General features: G+C 38.2%; 1 protein-coding gene across 15 annotated transcripts in view; it reads left to right on the forward strand.

The window, feature by feature from the left end:
* The window catches only part of CHRM3 (cholinergic receptor muscarinic 3), a 282,178-nt gene that overhangs the window by 37,792 nt on the left and 231,821 nt on the right, over positions 1-12,565 (forward strand). The window lies entirely within an intron of this gene.

Below are 12,565 nucleotides of genomic sequence, written 5' to 3' on the forward strand. Positions count from 1 at the left end.
AGTTAGATCTGTGTAACATACTGACATAGTAAATGTATTCTCAGTGTCTGGACAACTACCTATAAAGGATTTATGGAGTCTGTAGATAATGTTAATTTGAAGCGAGATGATAAGGAATTTGCCAGGCTTTCATTTCACTATATGAAGAAAAAACGTGTGGTTGTGTGGGTTTTGGTAGGTTGGTTGCTTGAAGTTTTTTGGAAGGGCTTGGGGGGGTATTATTTTATTATTATTTTAAAGCTTTTCAGAAAGTATACCCGTTTATTTGTAATATTCTAAGCTACAAAGAGAATTTAGGTAATTTTCCAAGGGATTGCTCACTACCTTCATTCTTCTAACTTTTCAGACCTTTTGCTAATGTAATTCTTGTGATTTAATACTAAATTAAAAGGTAGGATGGGTAATCTATGTAAAGTAATACAACTGTATATATCATAGAATCACAGAATGGCTTGGGTTGGAAGGGACCTTATGGATCACCTGGTTCCAACCCCCCTGCCATAGGCAGGGATGCCACCCACCAGACCAGGTTGCCCAGAGCCCCATTCAGCCTCGCCTTGAGCACCCCCAGGGATGGGGCATCCACGGCCTCTCTGGGCAGCCTGTGCCAGTGCATCACCACCCTCTGAGTGAAGAATTTTATCCTAATATCTAATCTAAATCTCCCCTCTTAGTTTAAAAGCATTCCCCCTTGTCCTGTCCTTATCTGATTGAGCAAAGAGTCGCTTTCCATCTTTTTTTTTTTTACAATATCTGTAAAAATATCCAAGCTAATGCATATCCAGAACTGATTTCAATTTAATAATGTGCTTTTTTCCTGTGTTTATCCTTTGATTTAGTGTTGCACCCAGTGGCAGGAGGCTCTGTGGAGTTCTACCTGCTGCTCCTTTTCAGTTAACATTTTAATTCCAGTTGGAAAATGTCCCTGCATTTGTGTTTATTCCTACAGAGCACTCAAAGCCCAGGATGTTCCTTTCTTGTGCAAAGAGCAGAAGTGGGAGATATAAGGACTCAGGGAAGAGTGCATGATCTGAAGTGTTTATTAATTGGGGAGAAAACAAAAATAACAAAAGATGTGTTGGTTGAAAAAATTCCTTGATGGATACTGCAGAGGTTTTCACATGACAAACTTTATAATCGCTCCTGTGGTAGCAGCTCATCTGTAACAGCTTCTGTGCACATTTGCTGCAGGGGGAGAAGGAGAGGGCAGCACTCTTGCCCTCCTGCTTGATGCTGGTGTCAGGGAAAGTTATTTTGTGAACTGCATTTGGAGCGCGCAGAGACACCGGAGGAAGAAATTTCCTCTTTGGCTTAAGCAGCCTTTTAGACGCTGTCATCGATCCCTGGCTGGACTGGTGATAAACTCTTGTTTCTCTTAATCCTGGCTTTGTTTGAATTATGCAGTGTATAAAAATACAACTTGTTGGAGAAATAACAGTGAGCATTAAAAGTGAACATGCATCCAAGAAACTTTTTAGAGGACTTGTTACCCAAAGGATAATTTTTACCTATCGCTGTATGTCTGGCTTTACAAGAAATTTTCTTCTTATCTAGAAGCTTTGTATATTGCCACTTTCAATGTCAGTCTAGACAGTTCACACCTAGATTTTTTTTTTACTTGTTCTTAAAAAGTCAACTTTCCCATTTCCTTCAACTGATCACGCACAACACTTTTCAGGAAGGTGCAGTGTGTGGGTGCGATCATCCACGAAGCACCAGGAGGAACCGTGGGCGGCTGCACTGCCGGCGTCCTGCTCCCGCTGCCCCAGGGGCTGCTGCCCTGCTGTTACCTCATACTTCGTGTAATATCAGACTGAGGCATTTATCATACACTTCTGATCTGACACAGCAACATAAACTCCTATTATTTTCTTTATATTCTGTTTTCTTGACATTTCCTAGAAAGTAAATGTAAGATTGCGTGGAAGAAAGCTCTTTTGGTCATCCCATGACCCATGTAAACATCTAGCAGATAATAGGCTTTAAAGTATGGGTGCAAGTCTAATCTTGCAACAAGAACAGCACCAATCAGCCTTCATCCAAGGTTTCAGGCAGGACTGGAAAACATTGCAGGGAAAAGTGCATTTCAGAGGCACGCGGGCTGACTTGAGGCAGGGCAGTGCTCAGGAAGACAAGTGTCTTCTCCTGTTCATCGTTTCTATTAAGTTCACTGATGGTTCTACATAATGAATAACTAAATATGAAAGCCATGTAGTTCGTGTGTGTTTGTTTTTTAATAAAGCAAAACCATACAGTTTAGAGGAAGTCAAATTTAAAAATTATTGCTGAAAAAGTGATGTCAAATGACATTCATCTGAAGCAGAATGTTAAGGGAATTCTGTTGTATAGATAACGTATGTTTATAAAGGTAGTGAAACAGGGAAACAAGTGTCTGGGTACTGCTTTTGATGATGCACTCAGTTGTTAGCCCAGCGATGAGGTTGGTCACGCTGGACGTAGACTCAGATTGCAGTTCCTTTCTGGCTGAGGACACTTGAACGCACAACTCTCCGCTCTGAAGAAAGCACTCTGTTAACCATACTAGAAATAACTCGGAAATAAGGTCTGTTGTCCTGCTCTGTATACAAAATTAAACATTCTGTGGAGCAGGGACTGGAACCAGATGTCTTATTTCCCAAGGGACTAATCTAGCCACCAGGCTGGGGAGTTGCATGTTCTCATTACTCCTCCCTTCCTCCATTTACGTACGGTTTATACACGGGAGACAGTTCCAATTGGCCTGTAGCACTAGAAATTATCACACTGGCATATAATTTTCCACAGGGTATAATTGGACAGTGCCTAATTCAAATGCAAGAGGGAATGATTAGCCAAAAGTTAGATGTTTTGGTAGGTCAGGCACCAAAACCTGCATGGTTCGTGGCACAGATAGTGTTATTTTTATTTGCTCTGTCTGAGGAATGTTTGTGCCCTCGGGGTTGCCTCAAGGAGCCAAAACACATCCAGTTCCAGTCTGAACTTTTTTTTTTTAAAAAAATAAGGGAAAAAAGGAGACGGCCTCCTTCCTGGGCTGCATTAGGAGGCATTGCCAGCAGGTGAAGGGAGGTGATCCTTCCTCTCGGCTTGGTACAGGGCTCCCTAGTACAAGAGAGACGTGGACATACTGCACATATTTCATTTCAGTTTTCACCTGATGACTCTGGTCCTATAGTACTGCTGAAGTAAGGAGCAGCACGTGCAGGCGTGGTCCTCTCCCAGCACACGATCACTAGGAGATTGAAAAATGGTGAAATGAAAATGTGGTTTGAAAATGGAAGCCTCTAGTGACACTTTTTCCTCAATCCACTTATCTCCCTGGCACTGGGTGTCATTAGAGCTGCAATTATAAACAGGTTTTCAAAAGAGCACAATGTGAATTGGTTTTCGTGAATATAGTCAAGTAAAGAAGGTTTTAATAGACAGTCTTCAAAAATCTAAGTGCGAATTTTGAGGTATCCACGATCTAAAAAGATCTTACTGAAATTCTGAGCCTGCTTGTCACAGTGTCGTGTTGGAAACCCCACTCTGCTTTGGAGGGGCTTTGGTACGTTCAGGTCTCTTTGTTCTGGACTTCTGTGACTAACTTAAAATCTAGCTGGTATCGTTGGAAAGGTCCTTGATTTTGCATGGAAAATTGTAGTGTATGTGATATTTCCACACATTAGCAGAAGTGGCTTGACCCCTCCAGCACTGCAGGTTTTGGATCCGTGTTCCTCATCAGGTGGGCTGGCATGGTGGGCACACTGCAGGTCAGGATTGTGCCCCTTGGAGACTGCTCCATGGCTCACGCCGCTCGACCCACGCGTGGTCGCCTCGGTTGTGCCGCAGAATGTCTTGCAGGGTTGTGATGAACTGTAATAAGGCCTGGCTGGAGGCTAAGAACAGGCGTTCAGCCTTCATCGGTTCCCTGCCCTGGATCACTGCCTGCCCCTGGGCACCTGAGTTTGAGCAGCCGCAGGGCAGGGCTGCTGTCCAGGGGAAATGCTCCACAGCCTGTCCATGGAAGGCAAGCACTGGGCTTTGTATGGCACAGGCAGTCAGGTAAAGAAATCTTGTTGTATTTCTGAGCACAGTTGGAAAGCCGTGTGTAAATATTAACTCCGTGTGATCAACAACCATATTTTCAAAATATGTCACTTTAGTCATTTGTACAAAACTGGAAGTGTCATGCTGTGCAGTCTTTGGTTTTCTGGTACTCTAAAAATGTTCCAGTGCTTTCCTGTGTAACTGAGCACTTATTTTTGCATTTCACAATCATAATTTCCATTCCTATAGCAAAGATTTCTGATCTTCATGAAATGCAGAACAACAGCAGAGCAAAGTAGCGGTGGGTCCCAGTCATCATCTTTCAAGTTCCTTGTTTTAACGCACGTGCAAGTGCACAGAGTTTTTCGAACTGAATCTGTTGCAATTATTAGGAAAAATAGCAAACGTGAACTTGACGTCAGACTTTGCATATTGCAAAGTCAGTCATAAAGACATTGGAATTTGCAAAGCTGAGCAACCTTGTCATAAAGGCTGCATAAGAAAGTATGGGGGGGGAGGGGGTGGTTATTATTTTATTGTGGTAGACAGTGCTTGCTTGATGAGAGAGCTCGTAGCGAAGATCAGAGTGACTAGTAGTCACCTTATTTTTTTATCACATTTACTATTAATTTGTGAAAAGTTCAAATACTTATTCAACATTCCGAAGTACCAAGAGATACTGGAAAAGAAGCTGTAGAACAGGATCAGTGGAGAAAAAAATACAAAACAACAAACTGATGTCTGTAGTATAACTGAATAAACTTTATGCTTATGGCTTTTCTTTTTACCTTCTTTCAGTTAATCAGTTCTTTCCTCGTTTCTGCTCCTTTGTTTATCTTGACTGAAGGAAAGCAATTGTGTCACTTCAGTAGTCATCAAAAAGCAGGCTGGGACAACATCTTTGCTGTTTATTTACTTAGTGAAACGAAAGCTGCTTGGTACTTTCATTTCAGTCCTTTGTGGTGTGGTGTTTTTTTTTTAAATTCATTAATCATCAACCTAATGAAAAGTTTTTTTTAAAGATTAACTGAGAAGGTAAAAGACTAGGTACTACATTATTGCATTACATAAAGTTCAGGAATGGTTGGAAGACATGCAAGCATATTTTGGAAAAGGGAGTCCAGGTGCCAAGCTGACAAAAGTGTCTATTTTCTTTAGTGAATTTTGGGCTACTACTTAGGTTACCCAGAAGCTATGTACCAAGAGACTCCTAAGCCTTTAAATATCAGAATAAGCAACTTTAATTTACAACAAAGATTTTTTTAACCAATCTTTAAAAGTTCTATTAAACAAACGATAACAGGAACATTCAAGAGTTGGAATATATTTGATAAATTAGTTTATATCATCTCAATACACGTCATAATTTTACTTTGTAGTAATAGAAAATGGTGGGCAACAGCTGTACAAGCAGCGTAAGTGAAGAGCTTCTCTATCCCTGTATGATCTGTCCCTTTCAACTTACAATAGAATGAACAAAAGAAGTAAAACAGCAAAATCTGAATTACTGAAGTTCCTCTTTGTAGATTAAGGGAATTGAAAGTGATAGCCCTGTTTGACATCAATTTGATGAGTCAATGTTTTTGTTTCCAGCTAATTTCATTTCAGTGGTTGAAAATAGTTTACGACAATTCCATGTTTTTCTTGAGATTTTTTTCCCCTTTTGTTTTTTTCTTGCCTCTATGCTCTGGTAAGCTGTTTAAATATTTCCACTGAAAGAATTCATGACTAACCATCTAGTTTCTTCACTTATTATTAATTGATAAGTTTCAACTTAGCTGGAAAGTTCAGATGTAAAAATGAAAACTTGTTTCAGGCTTGACAAAATCAAGATAATTTTTAGAATATATTCAAAGAAGGAACTATCTTGCAGTTCAATAAAATGTTTGGTGGCTTCTTGAGATTCATTTCAATTTCCTTGAACTGCATTTTCCATAATGTAGCTTAATATTTTAGTTAATTTTCAGTGACAATTTTGAACATAATTGAAAAATGTTTAACAAACGGGATATCTTTTTATCTGAAGTATCAATGTATATTTATTACTTTAATCAAAAAAGTCAAGTAATTTAAAAGTTTCTAATGTCTTTTTGTCTTAAATTCTTTCAATGTGGAGCAATGTTAACATGTTACAAAAAATATTAATAACGATTTATTCTGTAACCTTGTAAATAGTTGGAATGTCATTGCAAAACTAATTTCCTTTCTAACAAATTTATTTTCTGGGTAAGCTGCTTTTAGCATGTTTCTTCAGTGATTTTTAATCTTCCCTTAGCCAACTGGTAATACGTTAATTCTCCTTGAAGCTGTTCACACATATGTTTTATTGTCCCTGAGGAGGAAAATCTATGCAAGAAATATCTATTGTTAGTAAATCTTGGGTTTGATGTATCCTGAAAAATACAGAAAATTAATGTCTGCAACTAGTTGGTCCTCCCAGGGGAGTGATTCTTGGACTTGCTTAACAAGCTTGCTCTCCAGGTGTTCCTTCTCAAACCTCTGCTGCTGTTTATCTCTCAGCGGGGCTGCTTGGACCGCTGGAAGGTGATGCTGGAAGTGATCATTGCACTGGTTATGTTCACTGCTCATCTGAAAACAGGGAAGCCAGGCAGTAAGAAACTTAAATCTGCTTATTTTCTGCAGTGGGGGGCTTGTGGAGCTGCCTGTACAGCGGCAACCCTGAGCGCCCTTAAATGCTTTGCCTCCCTTTCTCCTTCTGATGTCCCTTTCAGTCTCTTCTTTGGCATTGTCTCTGAGCATCCAGATAATTTTTTAAGTGAGTAATTCTATTGGCTTTGGTAGGATAACTTGAATATGTAAAGCTAGACATACTTGAGTACTTTATTGAATCAGGGACCAATTTTTTCATAATCTTCTCGTTATTTTTAATCTGAATGAGTGGGTCAGTCTCAGGAACCAGATGTCTTACTCTGAGCTCTGTACTTTGTCAGTTGTGATCAGCACATACTTTTTTCTTTTTTGTTACCAACATGTATTTGATGTTTTTTCCTCCAGTCCTCAGAAAAATAATGAGATTCTTACTGTGTTAACAGCTCTTTTTAAGAAGGTGCAATAAAACAGCCAAATGAATGGTAGTTGTTTATAAGCTGTGTGGTTTTGGGAAGCGGCAAAATAGTCTTCAAATTTCCTTTGAGCGAAAGACAACTAAGTCTGAGGCTCTTCTTCCTACATGCATCTTGCATACTGAGGTTATATTACAATAAGAAGGCAAGATATTTTCCTTGACGTTTCAATGTTGTGCATTGAACTGAGGCGCACTGAGGGCACACTGCATTGTGCCCTGAACTCAGGGCATTACTGAGAAATGGCATCGAGCTGGGTTAATTGTTGTTTAAAGTATTCAAGAAACCTTTGTAAGCTTAGAGTGGAAGGTTCTTAGTGTGCAAGTTTGCTTGGCCTACAAGATCTCTAACTAGCAGTTACAGGGAAGTGTCCTCTAAATGACGTTATTTGCAGTTATATGCACATTTTACTTCCTTTCATACTTCAGAAATTTTTAGAGGCTTTAATATTAGCTCATTAGCATTCTGAGGAAGTATAAGTGCATCCTGGAATAAGCAAATGTTTTAATTCATCTGGCATTACACTCAACCTATCCAATGTTAATAATCAGAATTTAACCAATCATTAAAAATTCTTCTTAATACTTGCATTTTTTGGTATCAGAAAAGGTTGGTTAGGTACTCTTAAGAATGATATAATTGACTAATGCTTATAACACGTGGTTCCAGTAGTGCTGCTGTAGGAAGTTGACCAGTATTTCATAGCCACGATATTTGTGTTTAGAAAAGGAAATGCTCTTTTTTTTCTTCAAGAGGCGACAAAAACTTATTAATCTGAAGTGGTGGAATAGCCAGTGGTCCAATTCTAGTCTTTAATATGTTTATTGTCACAACATTATTTGGAGATCACAAATCCTGGCAGGACTTGAGCTGCAACATGGATATGAGGTACAGAGGCCATGGCAAAAATTTAAAGATCAATGCATTTGAAAAGAACTACTACCACACTTCCATTTTATAATGCATTACTTTTTTTCATCTTCAGCTGTTAAGACAACTGATAAAGACCTGGCTTTTTATGTCTTAACTTGACAGAGCAAGTTTGAAAAGAAAGAACAAAGAAATGAAAATTTCTGCATGCCAGCTAGGACCAGTTGGAGGGTATCAGATGAACAATATTATTAAACTCAAGTTTGTAAGCAATTCAGTAACAGTTGTGATGCTTTTTATATTGTTTGTTTCTTAATCAAGATACTGTGTTGTAGCAGGTGTCAATAAAACCAAGATTACTCTAGTGATATATTTAACCAAATTTATAGTCTGGCAAAAGTCTCAAAATCTCATATTGAATAAAAATTAATTATATACATTTCCTTGACCACTTTTGGTTCATTTGGCAGTGTTTGTTGTTGTCTGGCAGATTCATAACACCTGTAAGTTTTTGTTTACCCATTAACCTTGTTAAAATATTTGTACTGTTGCTTGCTTTCACCCTCCTGGAAATCTTGTTGAATTAGTAGGCAATCTGCATGGTAGAGTATTTTTTGGCCAGACCTTGTATAATCTTTGAGAACTAGCAGTCTGAATTTGATATAAAGTATGTGTAGCTGCTGTTTAACATTCTTTCTATATATGATCATACCAAAACCCACATATTAAATAAATATCACTTTGCTTTAAACTACGTATTGGAAACTTCTGCCACTTACCTATTACCACTTGATAAAATACTACAATTACATTTAAAAAAAAAAGTTTTTCTTTCATATTTTAAGGAGTGCTAGATCACATGTTGTCAGCGAAAGGTTTCTATGTCCTTCCTGAAGTAGTAGTCTGTCACTGCGAAAATTACTTCAATTCTAAATAATTTTTATTAAATTCAGTCCTTTTTAGTAGAAATAGTTTTATTCTTAGAATCAGACTTAAAAATGATTACATTCTCAAAAACATCCACAAGGTGTATCCTCTTTCACTTCTCCATGAAGGATCTGAGATATTAGATAACTATTTACTTTCTCAATATAATGTAATAGTAACTCTGAATAGAGGATTTCACAAAGTTTCAGGAGCAATATATAATGGACAGTTTTATCCGTGTCTTTTGTTGACTCAAGCACACTGGCTTATCTTTATCTCTTTTTCTTTAGCTAGTTAAGTTCCATTCTTAATTCTGTGGATGAATGGAAAATCTATTTTTCATGCAACTTTCTTACATTGATTCCTGCATGAGACTTCTGATAAAAAAAAAAATCAGATTTTTATCTGTATAACTAGATATCTATATTCCTTTTTAAAAGTGTGTTATTCTAAGAGGTAGGCCTGCTGCTCAACATAATTTTCCATTTACTGTTTTTGCAAAGCACCTCTGGGTGTTTCTTGAGCTTAAAATGTTCTGTCCTATGTCCTGCTCTTTTCTGTCATCTTTGTACCCGTTCAGGGGTTTCGATGGCCTTAATGATATTGATGCATCTTTCCGTGCATATCTTCATTTTCCTTTGTCAGGTTTGAATGTTGCTCTTTGCTATATCAGTAATTCTTCCTTCATGCTTTTCCTGTAATTTAGTATGTATTTCTCCTAGATTCCTCTTTTCTTTGTCTGTTTTAAGGCACTGTGGGCAATCAATAAATTACATTAAATGTCTTTTACAAAACTCTACCCATTTTGAGTGCCTGTCATTAGTTCACAAACTGCTCTAAGATACCATTGCCTATGTATAAGCTACACAATTCTTATTTGTATTTGCAATTCTAATAGCCTTATCATTGTCCTTTTAGTTGCCATTTGGGACATTGTAAATTCATACACTGAATCCCCTGTCCTTAAAATCTGCATTCAGCTCCTTTATGAGACAGATGTGAAACAGTATTGGCAATCTTATTCCATTTTTCCCTTGATTTTCTGTGCCACAATAAAGCATAATGCAGGATAATCGTCCCTTCCTGCTTCAGATGGTTTGAGCATCAGGGATTCTGCAGGTCAAGGCTGAAGTATGTAAAAGCTTGCTCAGCGCATTGTTGAGCATTATCACGTTTGATTTGTCTTAATGTATTCTGAAGATCATTGAAAGTAAAAATGAAACATTAGGCTAAACCCTTTTCATAAGGGGAGAGACTAGCACAAAAGTGGGATGATTTGTGCCACCTTATAAATCCCAAAAAGCTTGACACACACTCCGTTTTCTTGACCTTTCCCTGGTTTCCACTATGTATTCATCTTTTGGACTGGGTCCTTAAACTATAACGTTAAACTTTTATAACTCTTTTTGGACATTATATGGCTGGTTAGTTATTGCATTGTTTTATGCTTGCTTATATTATTCAGGATTTATATAGTAAGTATACAATACAGATGTTCTTAAAACATGAAATATAATACTTAACACATTAATCTACTAAATCTGCTTTGCAATGCAGTAGTCTTGTTTGAATGCCATCATCTTGGGTAGCTATAAAATGGTTAGTCTGCACTGGTAATTCATTTATCTTTACAGCTTTATTATGCACTTGTATATAATGAACCAGCTAAGCGTGGTTTGTGTTATGTGAACTCATAAAGCAAAACAGATCTACCTTTTGTTTGTGGGTGAGTAATCCTGATGCTTTCTCACTGTTAAACTGTACTTATAATATTATTTTCTAATGGTGTAAAGTATAATTATAGATTTCAGGAAATATTTAAGCCATTTGCAATTGTTAATGATGCAGACATTGAAGTCCTGGCAGTGTTTATATGACAGAGACAAATATCTGCCAATTTGCAGAGGAAGAAAACAAAAAGCCAAGAGGGTAGATGGCATCTCTGAGGTCACTCCTGTAAGAGCAGATGACTCCCACTCCCAAATATGCTGGGAAGCAGAGTGCTAAGGGAGAAAACTCTATAAACAGCCTGATAGAAGTACACCAGTTATTTTCTCAGTTAAAATATGCTGAGAGGAAATGACACCTGTGCAGAGGACAGAGACTTTTAACAGCTTTTCTTTAAAAGCTTCTCTGTTTTATCTCAGGCAGTAGCATCTAATGGAGGAGGTTCCTCCTTGCATGTATGTTCTCTTCAGCTTCCGTGTCCTGCTCTTTTTCATTTCAGCCCACCTGGTTTACCCGTCTCACTGATCGAGGCAACAGTTCTGCTTCTCATGCTGTTCCCCTTCTGCTTTTAAAATATAAATTTGGGATTTGTGGGGAGGGGAGGCTTTTTTTTCCTCTAGTAAATTCCAGAGACTGCCTGTGCAATTCAGAAGTTTCAATACCTGAAAAGTAAAAGGCTGCTTTATTTTCTTTTGTGATTTAAACTATCAAAGATTTTTGTTACTGTTAATCCTAAATTATACTTCTGTTACTCCAAATAGGTGTATTTATATCACTAAATAGAAATGAAAACGTTTTCTCCACATCGAAGTCTACTCAGCGACTAGTGCCTTCTCTGACAAGGTTCAGGTGTCATCGAATGATCTCAGTGGCTGACTGTAGGTGGTTATGAGTGTTATGGTCATTATTGAAGTCTTACTGAAAATGGTCAGTGTTGAATGGCTTTCTGGTCATAAAGTTTATATTCTTGATATATTTTGTTATCACTAAATGAGATATTTGAAAGTGCCTACGCCGTGACTGGCAACCTTAGCCTTTTGTTATCAAGGTTTTCAACGGTTTATTTCCTCGCTGATTTTGCTTTTAATCAAAAAGAAAAATATTCATTGTGGTGAGAAGTCAAGTTGGCAGCTATGAATGTTATTTTAACTTACTGTGTCTAAGAACAAGTAAGGGGTGACCTGTGAATAAGTAACCCTTTTCCTTTATTTATAATAAAAGGAGTTTTACAGTCAGTCATGGAAGCATGGGGCATATTTTATGATAGACTTGATTAGAGAACAGCTGACAGACACAGACCATATTTTCAATGTGTTGATTTTTCTGATGTTAAGCAAAGAAGCAAAGCCTGCTGTGTACCATACAGCTGACCCCTCTCCTCTCCCCACCTGCAGCCAAGCCCGTGTCTCTTTAAGACAACCATTGATAGTTTAGAAGGACTTTTATAAAGCTAATGCGAATGACTGTCTTTTGGTTACAAAAAAAGCAACAGAAAAGGAAGGATGTGTTAAGAAAACAGCCGCAGATGAAGTAATTGTCATCATTTTATAAAATAATTCTGTAACTTGGGCTCGGTTCCTTCCTCTGCCTGAAAGGTATTTCCTCCCTGGGACAGTGCGGTGACTGCTGGGCTATAGGGAATTTAGGTGTTTTTAATGGCTGATTACAGTTGGCAGTCCTCTCCATTTCGGCAGATCCTGCTGTTCCCGTTATTTCTTTACGAAGGGGAGGAAATAAAAGATTTTCTGGGGGTAGGCAGGCAAGGGGAGCCTGCCCAGAGGTGCTGGGGCAGGTGTCTCTCGTCTCTCAGGATGGTGAGCGGAGCCAGGATGCTGGCAGGGAGAGTTATTGAATATATTTTATTTTTTTTTCGACAGTCAGAGGGCTTCTTACTTCTAATTCCAGCCTGGTTTAGGGTCTGGGTACTGGTG

Source organism: Anser anser (genome assembly GCF_964211835.1).
Source record: "Anser anser genome assembly, chromosome: 3".
Taxonomy (NCBI): Eukaryota; Metazoa; Chordata; class Aves; order Anseriformes; family Anatidae; genus Anser; species Anser anser.